The following is a 23,403-nucleotide window of genomic DNA, read 5'->3' on the forward strand; positions in this document are numbered from 1 at the left end:
CCAATCACACCAGAGTGCGACCGGAGTTGGCAAGGCAACTCGGTCCAGGGTGCCTAAACCCCCTCCCACACCCCTGTGGTAACCCAGACAGAATGGCACCACTTTGGAGGGTCTCTGTACAGAGGCGCGCCAAAAGTGGAACAAAGGGCTCAACCTTTGGTTTAGGAGTCACAGAGACGAACAAAGACGGCATTTTAAAAACCGAGTTCTGGCAGAAAATACCATCCGGTAACCTTATTAAAGATAAGTAAACTGATGGTATGTTTAGAGATTAACGAGGAAAAGTTTCAACCTCTAACAATGGGACGAATCCCATAGGGTTATGTTTGGGGTCGAGCATAACAAGTAGTTTCCACTGCCACCAGCCAAAACTCGACGAGGGGGGACAGGACAGTGCCCCCTCGAGTAACAGATCTAGGAGTAATCGAATTACCCCTACTAGCACGTCCACAAAAAGATGGTTTGTACTAGTTATGTTAGTAAATTTAGGTTTAGTAAAGCAAATGGGGACTTTACATGCCTGGGGAGACAGTAGTCAGTCCCTGGGTATGGAATCTATGGTGGAGGTCCGCTAGGACGCCCCAGTGTTACGGCACGTAGGTTGCGGTGTAACACACATAGAAAAACATATGAGACCCTATGGAGTAAAAGACCCCATAGCCCATAGAATACATTGACATTCAAAGGAATTACACACATTCATGTCCAAGAGTGGGAGGAAAAGAGTCTCACTCTTGGCAGGATGGAAAAAAACAAACTCCAGAAATCCAGCAAAGCTGCTGGGGGACTCACTAGGTTAGGAAATTCAGCCTAAACAGAGAATTCTCCCTAACACTCGCCCCCCCCAGACTAAGGGACAGGAGGATTTAATCCACTCCTGGATGAATCTCATACCTCTAGTTGATGACATACATCCTAGAGAGACCATCAGCATTTTGGTGGTGACATCCTGACCTGTGCTCAATGGTGAAATCAAACCCTTGCAGGCAGATCGACCATCTCAATAGTTTCGGGTTTTCCCCTTTCATTTGCATTAACCATCTCAAGGGTTGGTGGTCAGTCTGAATGACAAAAGTAGAACCATACAAGTACAGCCTTAACTTCTTCAGAGCCCACACGATAGCAAAGTACTCTCTTTCAATTGCTGCCCACCTTGTTTCAGGATCCTTCAGCTTGCAGCTGATGAAGCAAACGGGGTGCTCCCTACCTTTCCCATCCAGTTGACTGAGTATGGCACCTATCCCTACATTTGAAGTATCTGTCTGCACAATGAAGTGTTGGTGGTAATCAGGAGCTCTGAGTACTGGGGCTTGGCAAAGAGCCTTTTTCAGGTTTTCAAAAGCCTGATTGCACTCCTCGTTCCATTTAACCTTTTTAGGAAATTTGGGTGAGGAGATGACATTCAGTGGAGAAGCTATGGTCCCATAGTTCTCTATGAAATTCCTGTAATACCCAGTGAGGCCTAGGAAGGCTCTTACTTGGGTTTGAGTAGTAGGTGTTGTCCAATTTTGCACAGCTTCAATCTTACTGAGCAAAGGCCTTATTTCTCCACCTCCTACCTCATGTCCAAGATAGACTACCTTACTCTGTCCAATTTGGCATTTACTCGCCTTTATGGTCAGATTGGCTCGTCCAAGAGCCTGCAAAACATCTCTCAGGTGGGTTACGTGTTCTTCCCAGGAATTGCTGAACACTGCGATGTCATCCAAGTATGCCATGCAGAAGTCCTCCATCCCATTCAGAACCTGGTTTACCATCCGTTGAAACGTAGCAGGTGCATTCTTCAATCCGAAAGGCATTACCTTAAACTGGTATAAGCCAACGGGGGTAGAAAATGCAGTTTTCTCCTTGACATGGTCTGTCAGGGCTAATTGCCAATAGCCTGACGTTAAGTCAACTGTGCTGAGGAACTTGGCGGCTCCAAGTTTATCCACCAACTCATCTGTTCTTGGCAAAGGGTGGGCATCAGTCTTGGTGACTACATTAAGAGCTCTATAATCCATGCAGAATCTAAGCTCTTTAGATCCAGCCTTTGGTACTATTACAACTGGGCTAGACCATGGACTAGTAGAGGGCTCTATTACCCCAAGATCAAGCATCTTGCTGACCTCACCTTTGATGTGGGTTCGTACGTTTTCTGACATTCTGTATCCTCTGCTTTTGACTGGCAGACAGTCACCAGTGAGTATGTCGTGCTGGCCCCAAGGGGTCAAACCTGGTGAAAGCGAGAACAGAGAGGCAAACTGATTCAACATGGATTTGCACTCTTCTTGTTGCTCGGGTGTCAGATTGGAGGAGATATTTACTCCTTCAATTTTTTCGTCTAAAGGTAAGCCTCTGAGGAGATCCGGAAGAGCTTCACTCTCTTCTTCTTCCTCGGATGATGCTAGAAGCAACGCTCCTACATCGGGTCTTGAGACATACGCTTTGAGTCGGTTGGTGTGAAAGACTGTCGGAGCCTCCTTGGGATTGCCCAAGCCCACCAGATAGTTGACCTCTCCGAGTTTACCCACAACTCTGAAGGGTCCCATCCACTTATCTTGCAAGGCCCTCTGCCTTGTTGGGATCATAATGAGAACGAGCTGGTCTTGAGCGAACTCAACCATGTTAGCCTTTTGATCGTGCCAGTGCTTGACCAATGCTTGTCCAGCTTTCAAGTTATCGCTTGCTTCCGTCATCATGTGCGACATTCTCCTCCGGAGACCTATCACGTAGTCAGTCACTCTGACTGGCTTGGGGGAAGGAGCACTCTCCAACCCCTCCTTAATCAGGGCCAATGGACCTCTGACAGGATGACCATAGAGAAGTTCAAAGGGAGAGTAACCTACTCCCTCCTGAGGGACTCCTCTATAAGCAAAGAGAAGGCATGGTAGTAGAAGTTCCCACTTACGCTTAAGGGGTTCTTCTAAAGCACCTATCATGCTCTTCATGGTTCGGTTGAACCATTCTATCAACCCATTGGTTTGTCGGTGGTAAGCTGTTGAGAACTTGTAAGTAACTCCACAGGTTTTCCACGTGGCTTTCATGTAGTGGGACATAAAGTTTGACCCCCTGTCAGAGATTACTTTCTTAGGAAACCAGACCCTAGTAAAAATACCAAGGAGGGCCTTAGCCACAGCCGGAGCTGTAACAGTCCTCATAGGAATTGCCTCAGGATACCTAGTAGCATGGTCTACTACAACAAGTATAAACCTGTAGCCTGAGGAGGTTGGAGGATCAAGGGGACCAACAATGTCAATCCCTACTCTCTCAAACGGGACTCCCACAACTGGGAGAGGCACTAAAGGTGCCACATTCTTGGAGCCAACCTTACCAGAGGTCTGGCAGGTGTGGCAGCTCCTGCAGTGTTTTTCTACTTCGGCCCAATCTTCGGCCAATAGAAGTAGAGAGAGAGCCTTTCCTTAGTCTTCCTGAAACTCAAGTGACCAGCCAAAGGAATCTTGTGGGCTAACTGCAAGAACTGTGGTCTGTTCTCTTGGGCTACTACAAGTCGTTTGTAGTCTCCAGGTGCAGTCTCGGTTGGTCCACTGTAGAAGAGGCCATCTTCCCAGTGCAACCTCTATTTCCCAGGCTCTTGCCCTTCAGCCTGAGCTTCTGCCTGGTGACGAAGACCTTCCATAGTTGGACATTCTCTCTGTCCCTTACTGAAGTCTGCCCTGCTGGGTCCACCTTCTGCCAGTAAAGACTGCAGCTCAGGATGGTCAACAGGATCCAGATCTCCAATGAGTTCCTGGCCTTCCATTAGCTCTTCCTCAGAGTCTAATTCTACCACACAGGGTTGTACCTCCCTCTCAGCCTCAGCTGGAGGTGGAGTTACGGGTGTAACTTTGGACAACCGCGGGGAAGTCCGTGTTGGCTGCACTGAAATGCTGGCTGCTGGTTTCGGGATAGAAGTCTTAGGTTTCCTTTTCGCTTCTGATTTCTTGGAGACAGCTGCCGACAATTCCAGTGGAGCAGGAGTGATCTCTTTCTTCATCATCTCCTGGAGAGTACCGCACATGGTCCTCTCTCTTGCGGGTCTGGTTAGCTCCTGTAACCGTTTACTAGGAGGTCTCGGAGTATGCGATACAACTCCGAGAGTTTTCAAATCGTTACCCAACAGTACGCGTCCTGGTACCTCACTCTGTATGCTGACAGGTATCTTCACAGTCATGTCGTTACACTGGATGAGAACTGGTAATTGGGGGAGCATCTGCACAGGCCTTCCAGCTAACTTGGTGAGGCATTTGGGTGCCTTAGCAACATCCTCAGCCTGAAAAAACGATTTATCCACCACAGTTATGCTGGCCCCAGTGTCCCTAATGGCAGGAGTCTCCTGACCATTCACCTGGACACTGTCCTTATAATACTCTTTAGTATTATCGGGGATATAATTATAGACATCTAAATTCTGTTGTTCACACAACCCCAGAGATACTAAAGAAACGCTGGCTGAGACTCCAATGGGTTCGTCAGCTAGCAGTAGAAAGTTTTCACTTGCCATTTGGACTTCCTCCTCTGGAGCGAAGGCTAAGGAGACAAGCTGGACCCCTGAAGGTTTACCCTTACATCTGGGATCTCCTTTCATGTGGTCAGTCGAGCCACAAACAAAGCATTTACCGAATGCTTTTTGGACTGGTGGCTTGTTCTGACCTCCTTCCGGTTTGGCACCAGAAGACACACTATGCTGCTGTGGTTTTCCCGGTGGCTTACCCTTCTGGTTTTGTTTGGGGCCCTCTTTGGAATTTGAGTTATTCGAATTCTCTTTTGAGTCTTTTTTAGGCTGTTTTCCCTCATCCTTTTTCTGAGTTGCCCCAGAATCCTTGTGAGTAGCCCTGTTGGCAACCCACAAGTCAGCAGCCTTAGCTAGCTTCCGGGAATCCAATTCCTTCGAATCAGCCAAGTGCTGTCTAAGCTCAGGAGAACAGGCATCATAAATAGACTCCAACATAAAAAGATTCTTCATACTCTCATAAGTGTTCACTTTGTAACCCTTAATCCATCCCTCTAAGTTTTTCAACCCTTCACTCACCCAGGTAGCCCAAGGGGTACCATCATGCTTTTTGAGGGTTCTAAACCTCTTAAGATACTGGGAAGGGGTCTTCCCGAATCTAGCTATCAAAGCTAGTTTCACACTTTCGTAATCCGTCTTATCCGCCTCCCCCAACTCCATTACCACATCAGTCGCAATAGGAGGGAGCCTAGAGAACAACCAGGGAAGTAAATCATTCCCGGTGATGTCCTGGAGCCCATGATTGTACTCAAACAGTTTTAACCAATCCAACACATCCAATCTCGGTTCATACATACCCACTAATTCCTTCGGCATCCGGGGTCTTTTGGGACTGGAGCTCATAGAGGAACCAGAGGAGAGAGAAGCATTTTCTATAGACAACTTTTTCATCTCTAACTCGTGATTAAATTCTATTTCCCTGAGTCTTAACTCAGCTTGCTTCTGCTCAGCCTGGGCATTCATCCGTCTGAACTCGAGCTCTTGGTTTCGGTCAGATTGAGCCAAGAACCGTTTGTATTCTAATTCGAGCTTCATTTTTTCAAGTTCAAAATAAGCAGGGTTACATGTGGGACCTGGTATGGGCCCCGTAGGTACAGCTGGTAAGGCAGGTAGAGGAGCAGGGGAGACAGTTTCGTTAGCCTCTCCGTCCTCGTCAGCCTCTTCATCGCTATCATCAGAATTACGATGTAGATCAACACCATCACTGTTATCTACAGTTGCTGGAGAACTTGGTTCCTCTGAACCAGTACCCAGACTTTGGTTCGCCAGCAATCTCTCTATTAGTTCTAACTTCTTGCCTCTTACAGAAAGATTCTCTTGCCTACAGAGAGCTCGCAAACTCTCAGTATTTTCACCTGACAAGGATTCTTGACTGTAAGTTTCCATCGTAGACATGATTTTGAAAGTTGCTCTTTAGTGCTAAGCTTCGTGGTTAGTTATCCTAAAGTGTCGAAAAGCACTCTAAACTGTATACTCGATACAAATCCCACCGCTGTACACCAGTGTTAGGCGGAAACCTGTGCAGTTCCCACTGGGACCACTGCAAAAGTTTTAGGACTACAGGTGTTTGGCATTAAACCCACTTGGTAGCAGTCTGTACCACACAGATTCACTTGGTAGCTGTGGCTGGGCAGTCAGACTTCCCTCAAGAAGAGTTAAGCAGTATGTGGAGAATACAATATAGGGCAATTCTTCGCAGTAAGACAAGCAAACACGCAACGAGGCTTAGTGTAAAGATATTAAGGTATTTATTTATAAAGGAGCATCTATGGAAAACACTGTGGCACTATCACGGCAAACACTTCAATCACAATTACTCTACGAAGAAGAAACAATCAATCCCCCTAACAATATTTCGACAAGTCTAGGTTCTACCAGCATCACTTATTTACAGACAGAGGTGTATGCCTCAACCTAGATGTCACTCTAATATTAGTTAGGACGTAAGAGAAAAATAAGCAGGTTACAAAATCAACACAGTTCAATACTTCACAGGAAAAATGCAAGGCAAGAAGGCAAGAACCACAATAGATCATAAAGTTCAGAGGCCAGGCCCACTCGGAGAGAGGCAAGGCGATATGTCCCAAAAAGTCTCTTAGTGGAAATGCGTTCGAGTCTTTATAGCAAATTGTTATCGGCAGATTGAACCAGTTCAGAACAATACGTGAGAAAGCTTGGAGGCGACCCAACGGAAAGAACAGGATTAAGACACCTCACTCGAACCAATCGAAAGGGAAGCCAGGCGGACACGGTACCTTGTTTGTGGGGAGCCAGCTCGGGCGGGGGCAGTTGTTCCTGGTGGTGGATGCACGTCGGGTCTTTGCCAAAGTGAAGTCCGGTGCACCACCAGGGAAGAGACCAGCCGCGGAGTGCTCCGTCACAAGGCACCACCTTTTGGTTGCGGTACAGAGGTAGTGGCTATCCGGTTGCCGAGGTGCTCTGCACGGGCAATTCGACCACTGTGTCCTGAGGCGAAGAAAAAGCAAAGGGGACTGGTTGTTCCCACCAGTCAGGGGAAGAGACTCTCCTGCAGGGAGATCTCCTCTGTCGTCGGGAAGTGGTGAGTCGGTTCCGCAGGGCTCCACCGGGAGTGTCGTCGTGCAGGTCGGCTCAGCGTTACCCTCGTCGGATTCTTAGGTCCTGTGGCGACTTCTGAAGATCCAGTCCCAAAAGCCCTGCTTTTATGCAGAAAACCCCCATTCATTCAGCCTAGCTGTCAATGAACACACGCTAAGTGGTGAGCGGGAGGCTCACCACTTGGGCCAATCACACCAGAGTGCGACCGGAGTTGGCAAGGCAACTCAGTCCAGGGTGCCTAAACCCCCTCCCACACCCCTGTGGTAACCCAGACAGAAATGCACCACTTTGGAGGGTCTCTGTACAGAGGCCTGCCAAAAGTGGAACAAAGGGCTCAACCTTTGGTTTAGGAGTCAAAGAGACGAACACAGACGCCATTTTAAAAACCGAGTTCTGGCAGAAAATACCATCCGGTAAACTTATTTAAGATAAGTAAACTGATGGTATGTTTAGAGATTAACGAGGAAAAGTATCAACCTCTAACAATGGGACGAATCCCATAGGGTTATGTTCGAGGTCGAGCATAACAAGTAGTTTCCACTGCCACCAGCCAAAACTCGACGAGGGGGAATGGGACAGTGCCCCCTCGAGTAACAGATCTAGGAGTAATCGAATTACCCCTACTAGCACGTCCACAATAAAATGGTTTGTACTAATTCTGTTAGTAAATTTAGGTCTAGTAAAGCCAATGGTGACTTTACATGCCCGGGAAGACAGTAGTCAGTCCCCGGGTATGGAGTCTATGGTGGAGGTCCGCTAGGATGCCCGAGTGTTACGGCACGTAGGGTGCGGTGTAACACACATAGAAAAACATATGAGACCCTATGGAGTAAAAGACCCCATAGCCCATAGAATACATTGACATTCAAAGGAATTACACACATTCATGTCCAAGAGTGGGAGGAAAAGAGTCTCACTCTTGGCAGGATGGAAAAAAACTAACTCCAGAAATCCAGCAAAGCTGCTGGGGGACTCACTAGGTTAGGAAATTCAGCCTAAACAGAGAATTCTCCCTAACAGAGACATGGGTGGGGGCCTGGTGGAGGGTGCCTCTGCACTGCTGGGGGGTGGGGGTGGTGGGGAACATGAGTTGGACATGGGTGGGGGCCTGCTGGCAGGTGCCCCACAGTGCTGGGGGGTGGGGGTGGTGGGGAACATTAGTTGGACATGGGTGGGGGCCTGGTGGAGGGTGCCCCTGCACTGCTGGGGGGTGGGGGTGGTGGGAGACATGGGTGGGGGTCTGGTGGAGGGTGCCCCTGCACTGCTGGGGGGTGGGGGTGGTGGGAGACATGGGTGGGGGCCTGGTAGAGGGTGCCCCTGCACTGCTGGTGGGTGGGGGTGGTGGGAGACATGGGTGGGGGCCTGGTGGAGGGTGCCCCTGCACTGCTGGGGGGTGGGGGTGGTGGGGAACATGAGTTGGACATGGGTGGGGGCCTGCTGGCAGGTGCCCCACAGTGCTGGGGGGTGGGGGTGGTGGGGACATGAGTTGGACATGGGTGGGGGCCTGGTGGAGGGTGCCCCTGCACTGCTGGGGGGTGGGGGTGGTGGGAGACATGGGTGGGGGTCTACTGGCAGTTGCCCCACAGTGCTGGGGGGTGGGGGTTTTGGGGAACATGAGTTGGACATGGGTGGGGGCCTGGTGGAGGGTGCCCCTGCACTGCTGGGGGGTGGGGTGGTGGGAGACATGGGTGGGGGCCTGGTGGAGGGTGCCCCTGCACTGCTGGGGGGTGGTGGGAGACATGGGTGGGCGCCTGGTGGAGGGTGCCCCTGCACTGCTGGGGGGTGGGGGTGGTGGGAGACATGGGTGGGGGCCTGGTGGAGGGAGCCCCTGCACTGCTGGGGGGTGGGGGTGGTGGGAGACATGGGTGGGGGCCTGCTGGCAGGTGCCCCACAGTGCTGGGGGGTGGGGGTAGTGGGGAACATGAGTTGGACATGGGTGGGGGCCTGGTGGAGGGTGGCCCTGCACTGCTGGGGGGTGGGGGTGGTGGGAGTCATGGCAGGGGGCCTGGTGGAGGGTGCCCCTGCACTGCTGGGGGGTGGGGGTGGTGGGAGACATGGGTGGGGGCCTGGTGGAGGGTGCCCCTGCACTGCTGGGGGTCGGGGGTGGTGGGAGACATGGGTGGGGGCCTGGTGGAGGGTGCGCCTGCACTGCTGGGGGGTGGGGGTGGTGGGAGACATGGGTGGGGGCCTGGTGGTGGGTGCCCCTGCACTGCTGGGGCATGGGGGTGGTGGGGAACATGAGTTGGACATAGGTGGGGGCCTGCTGGCAGGTGCCCCACAGTGCTGGGGGTGGGGGTGGTGGGGACATGAGTTGGACATGGGTGGGGGCCTGGTGGAGGGTGCCCCTGCACTGCTGAGGGGTGGGGGTGGTGGGAGACATGGGTGGGGGCCTGGTGGAGGGTGCCCCTGCACTGCTGGGGGGTGGTGGGAGACATGGGTGGGGGCCTGGTGGAGGGTGCCCCTGCACTGCTGGGGGGTGGGGGTGGTGGGAGACATGGGTGGGGGCCTGGTGGAGGGTGCCCCTGCACTGCTGGGGGGTGGGGGTGGTGGGAGACATGGGTGGGGCCTGCTGGCAGGTGCCCCACAGTGCTGGGGGGTGGGGGTGGTGGGGTACATGAGTTGGACATGGGTGGGGGCCTGGTGGAGGGTGCCCCTGCACTGCTGGGGTGTGGGGGTGGTGGGTGACATGGGGGGGGGCCTGGTGGAGGGTGCCCCTGCACTGCTGGGGGGTGGGGGTGGTGGGAGACATGGGTGGGCGCCTGGTGGAGGGTGCCCCTGCACTGCTGGGGGGTGGGGGTGGTGGGAGACATGGGTGGGGGCCTGGTGGAGGGTGCCCCTGCACTGCTGGGGGGTGGGGGTGGTTGAGACATGGGTGGGGGCCTGCTGGCAGGTGCCCCACAGTGCTGGGGGGTGGGGGTGGTGGGGAACATGAGTTGGATATGGGTGGGGTCCTGGTGGAGGGTGCCCCTGCACTGCTGGGGGGTGGGGGTGGTGGGCGTCATGGGCGGGGGCCTGGTGGAGGGTGCCCCTGCACTGCTGGGGGGTGGGGGGTGGTGGGAGACATGGGTGGGGGCCTGGTGGAGGGTGCCCCCACACTGCTGGGGGTCAGGGGTGGTGGGAGACATGTGTGGGGGCCTGGTGGTGGGTGCCCCTGCACTGCTGGGGCGTGGGAGTGGTGGGGAACATGAGTTGGACATAGGTGGGGGCCTGCTGGCAGGTGCCCCACAGTGCTGGGGGGTGGGGGTGGTGGGGACATGAGTTGGACATGGGTGGGGGCCTGGTGGAGGGTGCCCCTGCACTGCTGGGGGGTGGGGGTGGTGGGAGACATGGATGGGGGCCTGGTGGGGGGTGCCCCTGCACTGCTGGGGGTGGGGGTGGTGGGAGACATGGGTGGGGGCCTGGTGGAGGGTGCCCCTGCACTGCTGGGGGTGGGGGTGGTGGGAGACATGGGTGGGGGCCTGGTGGAGGGTACCCCGGCACTGCTGGGGGGTGGGGGTGTTGGGAGACATGGGTGGGGGCCTGGTGGAGGGTGCCCCTGCACTGCTGGGGGGTGGGGGTGGAGGGAGACATGGGTGGGGGCCTGGTGGAGGCTGCCCCTGCACTGCTGGGGGGTGGGGGTGGTGGGGACATGAGTTGGACATGGATGGGGCCTGGTGGAGGGTGCCCCTGCACTGCAGGGGTGTGGGGTTGGTGGGAGACATGGGTGGGGGCCTGGTGGAGGGTGCCCCTGCACTGCTGGGAGGTGGGGATGGTGGGAGACATGGGTGGGGGCCTGGTGGAGGGTGCCCCTGCACTGCTGGGGGGTGGGGGTGGTGGGGAACATGAGTTGGACATGGGTGGGGGTCTGCTGGCAGGTGCCCCACAGTGCTGGGGGGTGGGGGTGGTGGGGAACATGAGTTGGACATGGGTGGGGGCCTGGTGGAGGGTGCCCCTGCACTGCTGGGGGGTGGGGGTGGTGGGAGACATGGGTGGGGGCCTGGTGGAGGGTGCCCCTGCACTGCTGGGGGTCGGGGGTGGTGGGAGACATGGGTGGGGGCCTGGTGGAGGGTGCGCCTGCACTGCTGGGGGGTGGGGGTGGTGGGAGACATGGGTGGGGGCCTGGTGGTGGGTGCCCCTGCACTGCTGGGGCGTGGGGGTGGTGGGGAACATGAGTTGGACATAGGTGGGGGCCTGCTGGCAGGTGCCCCACAGTGCTGGGGGGTGGGGGTGGTGGGGACATGAGTTGGACATGGGTGGGGGCCTGGTGGAGGGTGCCCCTGCACTGCTGGGGGGTGGGGGTGGTGGGAGACATGGGTGGGGGCCTGGTGGAGAGTGCCCCTGCACTGCTGGGGGGGTGGTGGGAGACATGGGTGGGGGCCTGGTGGAGGGTGCCCCTGCACTGCTGGGGGGTGGGCGTGGTGGGAGACATGGGTGGGGGCCTGGTGGAGGGTGCCCCTGCACTGCTGGGGGGTGGGGGTGGTGGGAGACATGGGTGGGCGCCTGGTGGAGGGTGCCCCTGCACTGCTGGGGGGTGGGGGTGGTGGGAGACATGGGTGGGGGCCTGGTGGAGGGTGCCCCTGCACTGCTGGGGGGTGGGGGTAGTTGAGACATGGGTGGGGGCCTGCTGGCAGGTGCCCCACAGTGCTGGGGGGTGGGGGTGGTGGGGAACATGAGTTGGACATGGGTGGGGTCCTGGTGGAGGGTGCCCCTGCACTGCTGGGGGGTGGGGGTGGTGGGCGTCATGGGCGGGGGCCTGGTGGAGGGTGCCCCTGCACTGCTGGGGGGTGGGGGGTGCTGGGAGACATGGGTGGAGGCCTGGTGGAGGGTGCCCCCACACTGCTGGGGGTCAGGGGTGGTGCGAGACATGTGTGGGGGCCTGGTGGAGGGTGCCCCTGCACTGCTGGGGGGTGGGGGTGGTGGGAGACATGGGTGGGGGCCTGGTGGTGGGTGCCCCTGCACTGCTGGGGCGTGGGAGTGGTGGGGAACATGAGTTGGACATAGGTGGGGGCCTGCTGGCAGGTGCCCCACAGTGCTGGGGGGTGGGGGTGGTGGGGACATGAGTTGGACATGGGTGGGGGCCTGGTGGAGGGTGCCCCTGCACTGCTGGGGGGTGGGGGTGGTGGGAGACATGGATGGGGGCCTGGTGGGGGGTGCCCCTGCACTGCTGGGGGTGGGGGTGGTGGGAGACATGGGTGGGGCCTGGTGGAGGGTGCCCCTGCACTGCTGGGGGGTGGGGGTGGTGGGAGACATGGGTGGGGGCCTGGTGGAGGGTGCCCTTGCACTGCTGGGGGGTGGGGGTGGTGGGAGACATGGGTGGGGGCCTGGTGGAGGGTGCCCCTGCACTGCTGGGGGTGGGGGTGGTGGGAGACATGGGTGGGGGCCTGGTGGAGGGTACTCCGGCACTGCTGGGGGGTGGGGGTGGTGGGAGACATGGGTGGGGGCCTGGTGGAGGGTGCCCTGCACTGCTGGGGGGTGGGGGTGGAGGGAGACATGGGTGGGGGCCTGGTGGAGTCTGCCCCTGCACTGCTGGGGGGTGGGGGTGGTGGGGACATGAGTTGGACATGGATGGGGCCTGGTGGAGGGTGCCCCTGCACTGCGGGGGTGTGGGGTTGGTGGGAGACATGGGTGGGGGCCTGGTGGAGGGTGCCCCTGCACTGCTGGGAGGTGGGGATGGTGGGAGACATGGGTGGGGGCCTGGTGGAGGGTGCCCCTGCACTGCTGGGGGGTGGGGGTGGTGGGGAACATGAGTTGGACATGGGTGGGGGTCTGCTGGCAGGTGCCCCACAGTGCTGGGGGGTGGGGGTGGTGGGGAACATGAGTTGGACATGGGTGGGGGCCTGGTGGAGGGTGCCCCTGCACTGCTGGGGGGTGGGGGTGGTGGGAGACATGGGTGGGGGCCTGGTGGAGGGTGCCCCTGCACTGCTGGCGGTGGCGGTGGCGGTGGTGGGAGACATGGGTTGGGGCCTGGTGGAGGGTGCCCCTGCACTGCTGGGGGGTGGGGGTGGTGGGGAACATGAGTTGGACATGGGTGGGGGCCAGCTGGCAGGTGCCCCACAGTGCTGGGGGGTGGGGGTGGTGGGGAACATGAGTTGGACATGGGTGGGGGCCTGCTGACAGGTGCCCCACAGTGCTGGGGGGTGGGGGTGGTGGGGAACATGAGTTGGACATTAGTGGGGGCCTTCTGGCAGGTGCCCCACAGTGCTGTGGGTGGGGGTTGTGGGGAACATGAGTTGGACATGGGTGGGGGCCTGCTGGCAGGTGCCCCACAGTGCTGGGGGGTGGGGGTGGTTGGGACATGAGTTGGACATGGGTGGGGGCCTGGTGGAGGCTGCCCCTGCACTGCTGGGGCGTGGGGTGGTGGGAGAATGGGTGGGGGCCTGGTGGAGGGTGCCCCTGGTGGCTGGAGGTGCAGGGGGACATGCGTTGGTGGGCAGTAGTGCAAGTTGACATGTGGGTTGGCTGGGGGGCATGGCCATGGTGGATGGGGTGCCTGCAGGACATGTGCAGGGTAGGCCCCTGTGGTTTGAGCCACCTGCAGGGGCCGTGGAGGGTGTAGAGGGAACACCTGGGAGGACCCACACATGCAATTCACGTGTGGTGCTCCGCGCGCACCCCTGTAATACACGTACCCTGATGGAATCGCGTGTGATACTTTACGTGCACCCCTGATATGCACGCACCCTGCTGATATCGCGTGTGAAACTTCCTGCGCACCCCGAAATACACGTAGCCAGGACATTCGCGTGTGGAACTTCCCGCGCACCCCTGATATACATGTACCCTACTGACTTCGCGTGTGAAACTTCCCACGCACCCCAAGATACACATAGCCAGGAGATTCGCATGTGTAACTTCCCGCGCACCCCTGATATACATGTACCCTGCTGACTTTGCGTGTGAAACTTCCCACGCACCCCAAGATACACATAGCCAGGACATTCGTGTGTGGAACATCCCGCGCACCCCTGGAATACACGTACCCTGTTGATATCGCGTGTGAAACTTCCCGCGCACCCCAAAATACACGTAGCCTGGACATTCGCGTGTGGAACTTCCAGCGCACCCCTGGAAATCACGTACCCTGCTGATATCGCGTGTGAAACTTCCCGCGCACCCCGAAATACACGTAGCCAGGACATTCGCGTGTGGAACTTCCCGCGCACACCTGATATACACGTACCCTGCTGAATTCACATGTGAAAATTCCTGCGCACCCCTGATGTACATGTACCCTGATGGAATCGCATGTGGAACTTCAAGCGCACCCCTGTAATACACGTACCCTGCTGAAATTGCGTGTGGAACTTCCCGCGCACCCCTGAAATACACGTACCCTGATGGAATCGCGTGTGAAACTTCCCGCGCACCCCTGAAATGCACATACCCAGCGGAAATGACGTGAGGTACTTCCCACGCACCCCAGTGATACACGAAGCCCTCTTGCCGTGCTGGTACAGGGTTAGCGCAGCCCTTTGCGCTGGATTGGGGATTTTGATGGCTTTTCCCTGCGCGAGAGGCGTTCTTGGGGGCGTAACTGGCGCTGCTGCAGGGTCGCTGCGCCACTGTGCGCCACGGCTGGTTTTGGTAGCTGGAATCCAAGAATACGCTGTGTGCGGAAATGGGTGTTGGCGCACGCGGCTGGCGCAAGGATTTGCACATGCACACTGTGCGCCAGCCGCGTGCGCCACTTGTGCGCTGAATTCTATGAATTACCCCATAAGTGTCAAAAACACATAAGTTTAATAGTTTCAAACATGAGTAAAAAAAAGTATTAAATCAATGAGCACATAGATAAACACATAAGTGCTAATAAGGTTGCTAAAAAGCAATTTATAGGAATTCAGAATGAGGCCTAAAATTGGCAGATATTCAAGAGCCACGTTAAATGAATGCAAGCAAATAGTCAACGTATTTAATAGTCCATTTATAGGCTATTTCTGTTGGTTTAGTGTCTCTGTTAGACTACAGAGATTGTGATCTCAACATGTTTCTGTTCTTAGATGTGATGAATACTGAACATTCTTCAGGAGAGAAGATTCAAATCGGATTCCTATTCAGCAAATACAGTTGGGATAGAAGTTAAAACAAACATAACCTGTCAAATTAAAAGAAAGGAGAATAGAGTCAGCTGTAAAGGCTTCTATTCTCTACTTGTTCTGTAACTGAACATTGAACCAAATTCCAACAGTTAAGTTTAGCTGGATAGGTTCATGTGGGGGTGTACATTTCATGGTTCAGTTGTAGTGGGACTTCTTAATAATCTGCTATTGCAAAGCTGCAAGAAATGCATATACATAGCTTTTCAGTCGCTTAGAGTGCTACTCAAGTCTCTCAAATATAGCTAACATTGTCCATAGTATTGGCACATCCATAAGGATAGGCAGTGGACCCACCTGTAGTGATAGGGTTGTCTTCCAAATGTATTGCAGGACATCAGTCACTGAGCGACGGGCATCCCATCCATGATGGATCAGTCTGGAGCCTCTAATATGGGAAACACTTGGATTAAGTGGAGACGGTGGGTGAATCCCAAAGGTTAACGTGTCCAGTAGGTGGTAGATGTGTTCACAATGATGGGACCAATGCCTATTTGAATAGAGAGTGTATACTTCTCAGGTTGTGGCACAGCACTGGTATGAGGCAGATAGATTTACAGGCAGCATTTGTGTGGATCACAAGGTTCATTGTGCAGAAGGATAAAATTACCTGGCTTCCGATGTGTATAGGTAAATAAATTGGGGGTCATATGAGGAGCTGTAAGGGCTGTGCGGTGTGGTGGACAAAGCACCGATGGTTAAACACTTTATTGCCATGAACCACAGTCACAAAGAGTTTTCCTGGATGGTTCTACAGGTTCTGAAGGTTGGTAATACTTCTACGCAAGAAGACTTTTGAAAAAAGAGAAAAAGATGATATTCAGGATGAGAAGCGAAATTAATGGATTGAATGAATCCATAGAATGGCATAAAATCAAGAACTAATTGTATTACATTGCATTCTTCTCGTAGACTTTGCCCCTTGTGGATTCTATCCCCGGCCGACCCAATTTATTTCTACATTCATTTTCGTTTATGCCAGTTCATGGGACTGTTTTACCTAACTGTCCGTGATATGGAGTGCCCCACTTTTTATCAATATGTTCTAACTGCTTTTGGATCATGGCAACAGTCCAAGGCCCGTATTACAGAGTTTTCCTTAAGCACCGTTCTTATTACATTTTCCTTTCAAAGATGACGGCCAGTTCTTCTGCCGATTACAATCGCCATCAATGTAGGACTCGGCCTCTTCATATTACCCCAGGAACCAGACTGCCGGCATCTATAGTTACTTATAGTACCGACGCAACCCGTTTACTCCATGTAAACTGAGCATTCTCTAGCTCTGCCGGCGAACAACGGCCACATACAGGGACTCGAGGAACTCCCGTCACCAGGATCTGTGCACTACAGGTAAACACCCAAGACTGAAAGTCATCAACTGCCACTTAAGCTTCTACAGCTCTACATGCACCCTGCACGGTCACCTACCTAATAGCCACCGTTGTGTTGAATTTTCATAGTGACGACCCAACAAGGTTTACCCGAATCAAGCACCACCGCTCTGCGCAGCCCTTACAGCTCCTCCTCTGACCACCAATTGATTTACCTACACACATCGGAAGCGGGGTAATTTTATCCTTCTGTACAATGAACCTTGCGATCTACACAAATGCTGACTGTAAATCTATCTGCCCTATACCAGTATTGTGCCACAACCTGAGAAGTGTACACTCTCTATTCAACTAGGCATTGGTCCCTTCGTTGTGAACACATCTATAATGTACTGGATACTTTAATCTTTGGGATCCACCCAGCATCTCCACTTACTCCAGGCGTTTCCCATATTAGAGGCTCCCGACTGATCCACCAGGGATGGGATGCCCGCCACTCAGTGACTGATGTCCTACAACACAGGTGGCAGACAACCCTATCTCTACAGGTGGGTCCACTACCTATCCTTACGGATGTGCCAATACTATCAACAATGTTAGCTATATTTGAGACATATGAGTAGCACTCTAAGCGACTGAACATCTATGTATACACTTTTCTTGCAGCTTCGCAATAGCGGATTATTAAGAAGTGTCAACTGAACCACAAAGTTGTATGCCCCCACATGAACCTATCTAGGTAAACTTAACTGTTGGAATTTGGTTCAACATTCAGTTACATAACAAGTAGAGAATACAAGCCTTTAAAGCTGACTCTATTCTCCTTTCTTTAAATTTGACAGGTTATGTTTGTTTTAACTTCTATACCAGCAGTATTTGCTGAATAGGAATCCGATTTGAATCTTCTCTCCCGAAGAATGTTCAGTATTCATCACACCTAAGAACAGAAACATGTTGAGATCTCAATCTCTGTACTCTAACAGAGACACTAAACCAACAGAAATAGCCTATCTATAGACTATTATATGCATTGACTATTTGCTTGCATTAATTTAACGTGGTTCTTGAATATCTGCCAAATGGAGGCCTCATTCTATATTCCTATAGATTGCTTTTTAGCAATCTTATTAGCACTTATGTGTTTATCTATGTGTTCATTGATTTAATACTTTTTTACTCATGTTTGAAACTATTAAACTTATGTGTTTTTGATATGTAATGTTCTATATGCTGTTTTAGCATTTAGCACTAGCTCTATCTCATTGATTTTATTAGCCAAAGTGTATACACCATCTAAAAACTGCTTTTCATTAACCCTGTAATGCAAAAATATGCATGGATGCCCCCGAACATCTCAGATGTTCGAGAACATTACAGGGATGTTCTGAACTTTTTGCAAACTTTAAAGGTGGAAATCCACCTGTTTTCTGGCTTTTTTATGGCCATATCCCATCCCATGTTCATCCTCTTCACCTCCCGAGAGATTGTTTCGTTAGTTTGCAATGTTGTGTTTTTTAATTGGTTTTACCGTTATTTCCTCAGACTATGGATGCAGTTTGCGAATCCAATGTATCGGACATTTCAAAATATCTGATCCAGCTCACCTTTTACACGATCTAATAAGCAGGTGCGTCTGATGTCTGCGGACATCATGACAACCCCTACTTTTTAGCCGTTTTACAAAGGAAACGACTGGACAGATTTACATCAAATTTACAAATGTATGCGACCAAACCACCGCTACTGCCACAAATTTGGTGAAAATCCATAGGGCGGTTTGGGCTGTAGGCATGAAACATTGTTTCTTTTCATTGCGTATGTGAGGAAAACAACACATTTTGGGGCCCCCCTATAACTTTACCCCCCTGGATGAACCCTTATCTCACCTTGCTCCACATGCTCTTTCCGCTTGTTGTTTTGTCCTGCAAAGGTATTGTCCCAAGCACCTCTGATATGGGGTCCCGTCAGTTCACCTGCACAACTGGGCACAGCGCACGCTCCAAGAACGAGGCAGGCCTTCTGACAACATGGCGCCTGTGAACATCTTCAATTTGTGCACAGAGGACTCGTCACTCAGACAGGTGCCACAACTCAGGTGCACAGTTGGGAAACCCCCAACCTCATGGAGCATCTGGGATCATGTTGGAGTACCAATTTTGTAAAGAAAGCTGTGACCCTAAACCCATACAATAAAAATAATCCAAGATGCCGAATAACCACTGCAGTGCTTTGCAAGGGAAATCAAGGTTTACTACATGCATAAATGTCTCAGACTGTCCCGTACAACCAAACTGACACAGAGCTCATCACACCCCAAGACGTTTTATTTTATATAATGGAAAACCCCATATTAGTATACATAGGATACAATGTCATTGCACCACCCTCATTGGCTACCACCTATAGTCCATGCTAATACCCCTCTATATTCCCTGGACTGATTGGCCACACCTTACATTAACCCATTCTATATCCATGTCCCCCACTACATTGTCACTATTGAATCTAGGGACATGATTGGCTGACTAATAAATCCTGACCGTCATATGATGTGCACCCCTCTGATCCAGACACATTCAAAGTAAGACTGGTGAGGCCAACTCAGCTTTGATAAAACAATGGGCCTTCTCATTATATTAGACACCATGGCACAACACACAAGCTGCATGTAATAAATGTAATGGCATTACTTCTGCTGCTCCTATACCAATTCACAGAATATTCCAGACACGGCTCCCCTTATCTCTTTTAATCCCCAGGTTCCCAGTAATGACGAGACCAGGGCACTGCTTCTGAGTCTGAATTTCAGGGATTTATTTGCTTTGGTTATGCCTCTACTTGTAGTCTAATAGGGGGACTGCTCCTTGGGTGAGGGCAGTGTGCTCTAAATCTCCGCCTGGCCTATTGGCATAACAAAACTGTGTGCCCTATTTTTATGAAATTGACCTTCAACAGGCGAATCCCTACCTGCCCTCCCCATAGCTAAGATTCTGTTCCCACCACTTTCACACTGTGCAGCTGGATACAATTAGCGTTTATCTGCGCACCTTAGGTACCTCTGAACTCGGTTTCTCTCTTGGGGGACGTAATATGGATTTTTCAGGGGACTGAGCCACAGCTTCAATTCAGAGACTTCATTCTGTTCATGGAGTACCAGGCCTTCAAATCCAGTATGGCGGCACTCCTGCCATGTTGACATGCTGACCTCACTCTTACTACAGTACCTTTTTGACTCCATTGTCCACCTACTTCAGCTCTCGACTCTCATCTCACTGAAGAACATAACTTTGTGTACTACTTCTAAACCCAGGGCCTAAAACAGTGCCCTATCTATAATCGCTACAACCACAAGATGAATATATGTGTTGCTCATCTGTGTTGCTCTATGCTGTATCTATGATGTTTCAAAACTAACTACAAGTAATATGTGCACCTGCAACCGTGCAATACTCAACCTGCCCACACTGTGGTACGTACTAATCGGTTTTTCTCACTCTTAACCCTTTTGCCTGGCTGAGAGACTCTTAGTGCATCCCAACAGGTATCGAGTTCCATAGTTTGATTATCAAATAGGAAAAGGCAGTTCCTCTAAATTTTCTTTTTCTTGTTATATTTTGTTTCTATTTGGATGCCATTACTCAGTCTTACGTTTGTTACTGGTTGATAACGGTTATTTTAGCTTGGACAAATGTGACTCCTTCTCTTTGTAGTGATTTGTCAGCACTACATAGGGCTTTAAAGTAAAAGCTTTTTTACTGGTAGCCAGTGCAGACTTCTCAGGGCTGGTGTGATGTGTTCTCTTCTATTTAGTCTCATGAGTAGTCTTGCTGCACCATTTTGTATGTGTTGTCGATTTTTGTGAGGTGATCTGGCATTCCGAGGTAGAGACTGTTTGCGTAGTCTAGTCTTGATAGTACCAAGGAGATTATTGTAAGGGTTCCATGCGTGAAGGTTAGTTAAGGAAGTTTCCCTCATATTAATGACAGAAGGTAGAAACATGTGTTTGCTATTGCATTGACTTGTGATTCTAGAGTGAGACCTTTGTCCATGAGGACAACAGGTCAGTTTTTGAGGGTTTTCAAGCCATCCTACTGGCGAATTATGCAGTGCTTACAATAGTGTGACATTTGTATATCTGCAAGTGGGTGGCAAACTGTTTCATCTATTTTACAAATGCACACAAACATGCCTGTGTTTTTCCTTTTCAATGTTCACTGAAAAATCTACAGCTTTTTTTAGGCATACAGTGCTTTTCTTTGACAAAGGCAATTAAATTCCTTAGCAGATGTAGATTTGTTGTTGCCCGACATGCCTGTAGAGTTGCGAAGAGAGGTAAGTTACTAGAGATTTTGAGTTAGGGAAGTTATACAGTAGCTAGCACCCCAAGGCAGAAAAAAACAATGTCCACAAAATAGTCCTTCATATCAATCCAACTAGTAGTTTTCGTAAATATATATATATATATATATATATATATATATATATATATATGGATAGATACATTAATTTGCGTTCTGAGCGCATAGTTAAATGTGTTTCAATTAGTATTGTTTTGCACATAAAATAATCCATTCTTTGGTTCTGAAAACATTTCAGACCTTTACAGAGACTTGACTACCTTTCAGGAGAAACACTGAAGCTTCAAGTGCATCTCGCCTTTTAACATTTCCCCTTAGGGCAATACATATACACTGACCCTGAATGTTGCCAAATGCACGCCAAACAAAATGTAACAAGACTCTACATTTTGAGAAGCATTTCATTTTTCTGACAAAGACAGCAGAGCCTGCGTTTGAAGTCTGTGAGCTGGTCATAGATAATGGCGCATCTTGGGACTGTTGTCATCCCTGTCAATGCAATGGCCTGGGGGGACATGCAACAAAGCTACCTTTTGATACACCATTCCCTTCCTTCCCCAGACAGCTGTAAGCCTGTGGTCAGCCAGGTCACTTTATTGTATCCCAAGGTGCCTTGATAATAGCATCATGTTCAACAAAAGGATGTTGACAGACCATCGATATTGGTTTCTTTGACTTCTGTGTTGTTTTCTGTGTATCTCAATCGCAGACAAGCTTTGGGAAGCACGTGTTTGTGTGTGTGCAGATACAAGTTGACACGATTGATTTTCAGCAATGCAATTAAATCCGAGAGGTTTAGTATGGGAAACGCATTCATTTTTGGAATATGACGAGGAATATGAGACATTATGAAATGAAATCGTATGATGTATAATGGCCCCATTTCTAACTTGAGTCTGAAAATGCAATAATGACATCCGCTGCTAGTGTTCAATAAGGCTACATAACTCTACAAATAATCGAAAATAGAACGTTTGTTTTGATTGTGTATTTGATTTTTATTATCACGCACAATGTTAAAGGACGGACTTTGTTTGATACATGGACAGCAAGAAGTGTCAATCTATTACTAAAAGCAGGGTATAAAGACACAGATGTGAGTTCTAATCGTTACAGCGTCTTTGCATGTCGGCAATGTGAAGTAGTCACTAAAGACGCTGTATAAGAAAGAACAGAGTCCTAGAAATGCCTGCAAACATTCTACCATTTGAAACCATGACTGGAGAACACGGTATTTTCCACTTTGCAGAGCCACATTAAGGAACGCTAAAATGTATTCCTTTTGAAATTACTTTATTATTTTCAGCGTTCCAGAGAATGCAAGTTTTTCTGAAGCATATTTGAAATGTTAGAAAGAGTTCAAGAAAGTAAAGGCATACACTTTTGTATAGATTAATATGTTTTGCCAATTTGTATCCCAATCGTTTACAAGTAAAATATATTTGGGATCTTGCGTTTGAAAGATTGTATTTACTTATGAAAAAAAAAAACCCCGTACTGAATGTGCAAGAAAAGGGGCTACTTCGAGTATCCACCAGGAGGGGAGGCCAATGAAGCACAGAACATGTTTTTTCTGTGCTCTAAGTGCAACCATGAAGGGGCCTTGTGGGTGCTCAGGGAGCTCAAGATCCAGCACACAGGATTCACTGCTAGAGATCCGCAGAGAAACAGGAAAAGCCTGGATATTGCATGCATTCCAATCAGGCCTCTGGGTAACTGATGCTCACTTATTTGTCTGAGGTCCATCATACAAGGGCCAAGGTAGTGCACTATTTGTGGTATCTACATATACTGGGTGATTAAAGCCTACTATACAGGAAATGCAGTGCATGCCATTAGGCAGTTCAAAGATGAGGGAGCTTGTTGTTCTGACCTTAGGAGCCATTCATTGCCATTGATTAAAGAAGGGTGAAAGGAATGAATATCACTTTTACTGGGAACTTCAAGGAAGAGGATATGTGTTGTAGTCATTGGTTTGGAGCACCTTAGATCTGGGGGATGTGGCAGTGGTATAGCACCTGCTCGATGCTTGAGGTTGAAGAGCAACCTGATGAAGAAAATGTATGGTATGCATAATGAGGCCAAGCAAAAATGCGAACAGAGCAATGTACAACAGGAGCAATGCTTGAACATAGTCCAAGAGTACAGATCAGTATATTCTCATCAATATCAAACACCCATATTGAGAATTAAGAGAAAAATAAATAATCCTCATTCCATAGGGCTTGCACACAGCCGGCACGTCCCTTTATGACATAGTCAATTCAAAGGGCCAGTGAAATAGAAAAGACAGCCCATCCAACAAGAGAAAAGGGGATTGGTATTCCAACTGAAAGAAGCTGATGGAAAAGCAACTTAATAATAGCTTTTCCAAAGGGGATTGGAGAACTGCAATTACCTGAGAGGGATTGTGGAAGCAGCTGGACAGACTGAAAGAAAGACCTTATCTCGTCGAGCTAACTAAAGCCAGTTGATGTCCTTTCCTATGCTGGGCCTCTGGAACTGAAACCAAAAGTAAGTACAATGATTCTAGAGTTATCAGGACACAAATTCCCAAGAACTAATTA

This window comes from Ambystoma mexicanum, chromosome 9, assembly GCF_040938575.1.
Source record: "Ambystoma mexicanum isolate Mex_15411 chromosome 9, UKY_AmexF1_1, whole genome shotgun sequence".
NCBI lineage: Eukaryota > Metazoa > Chordata > Amphibia > Caudata > Ambystomatidae > Ambystoma > Ambystoma mexicanum.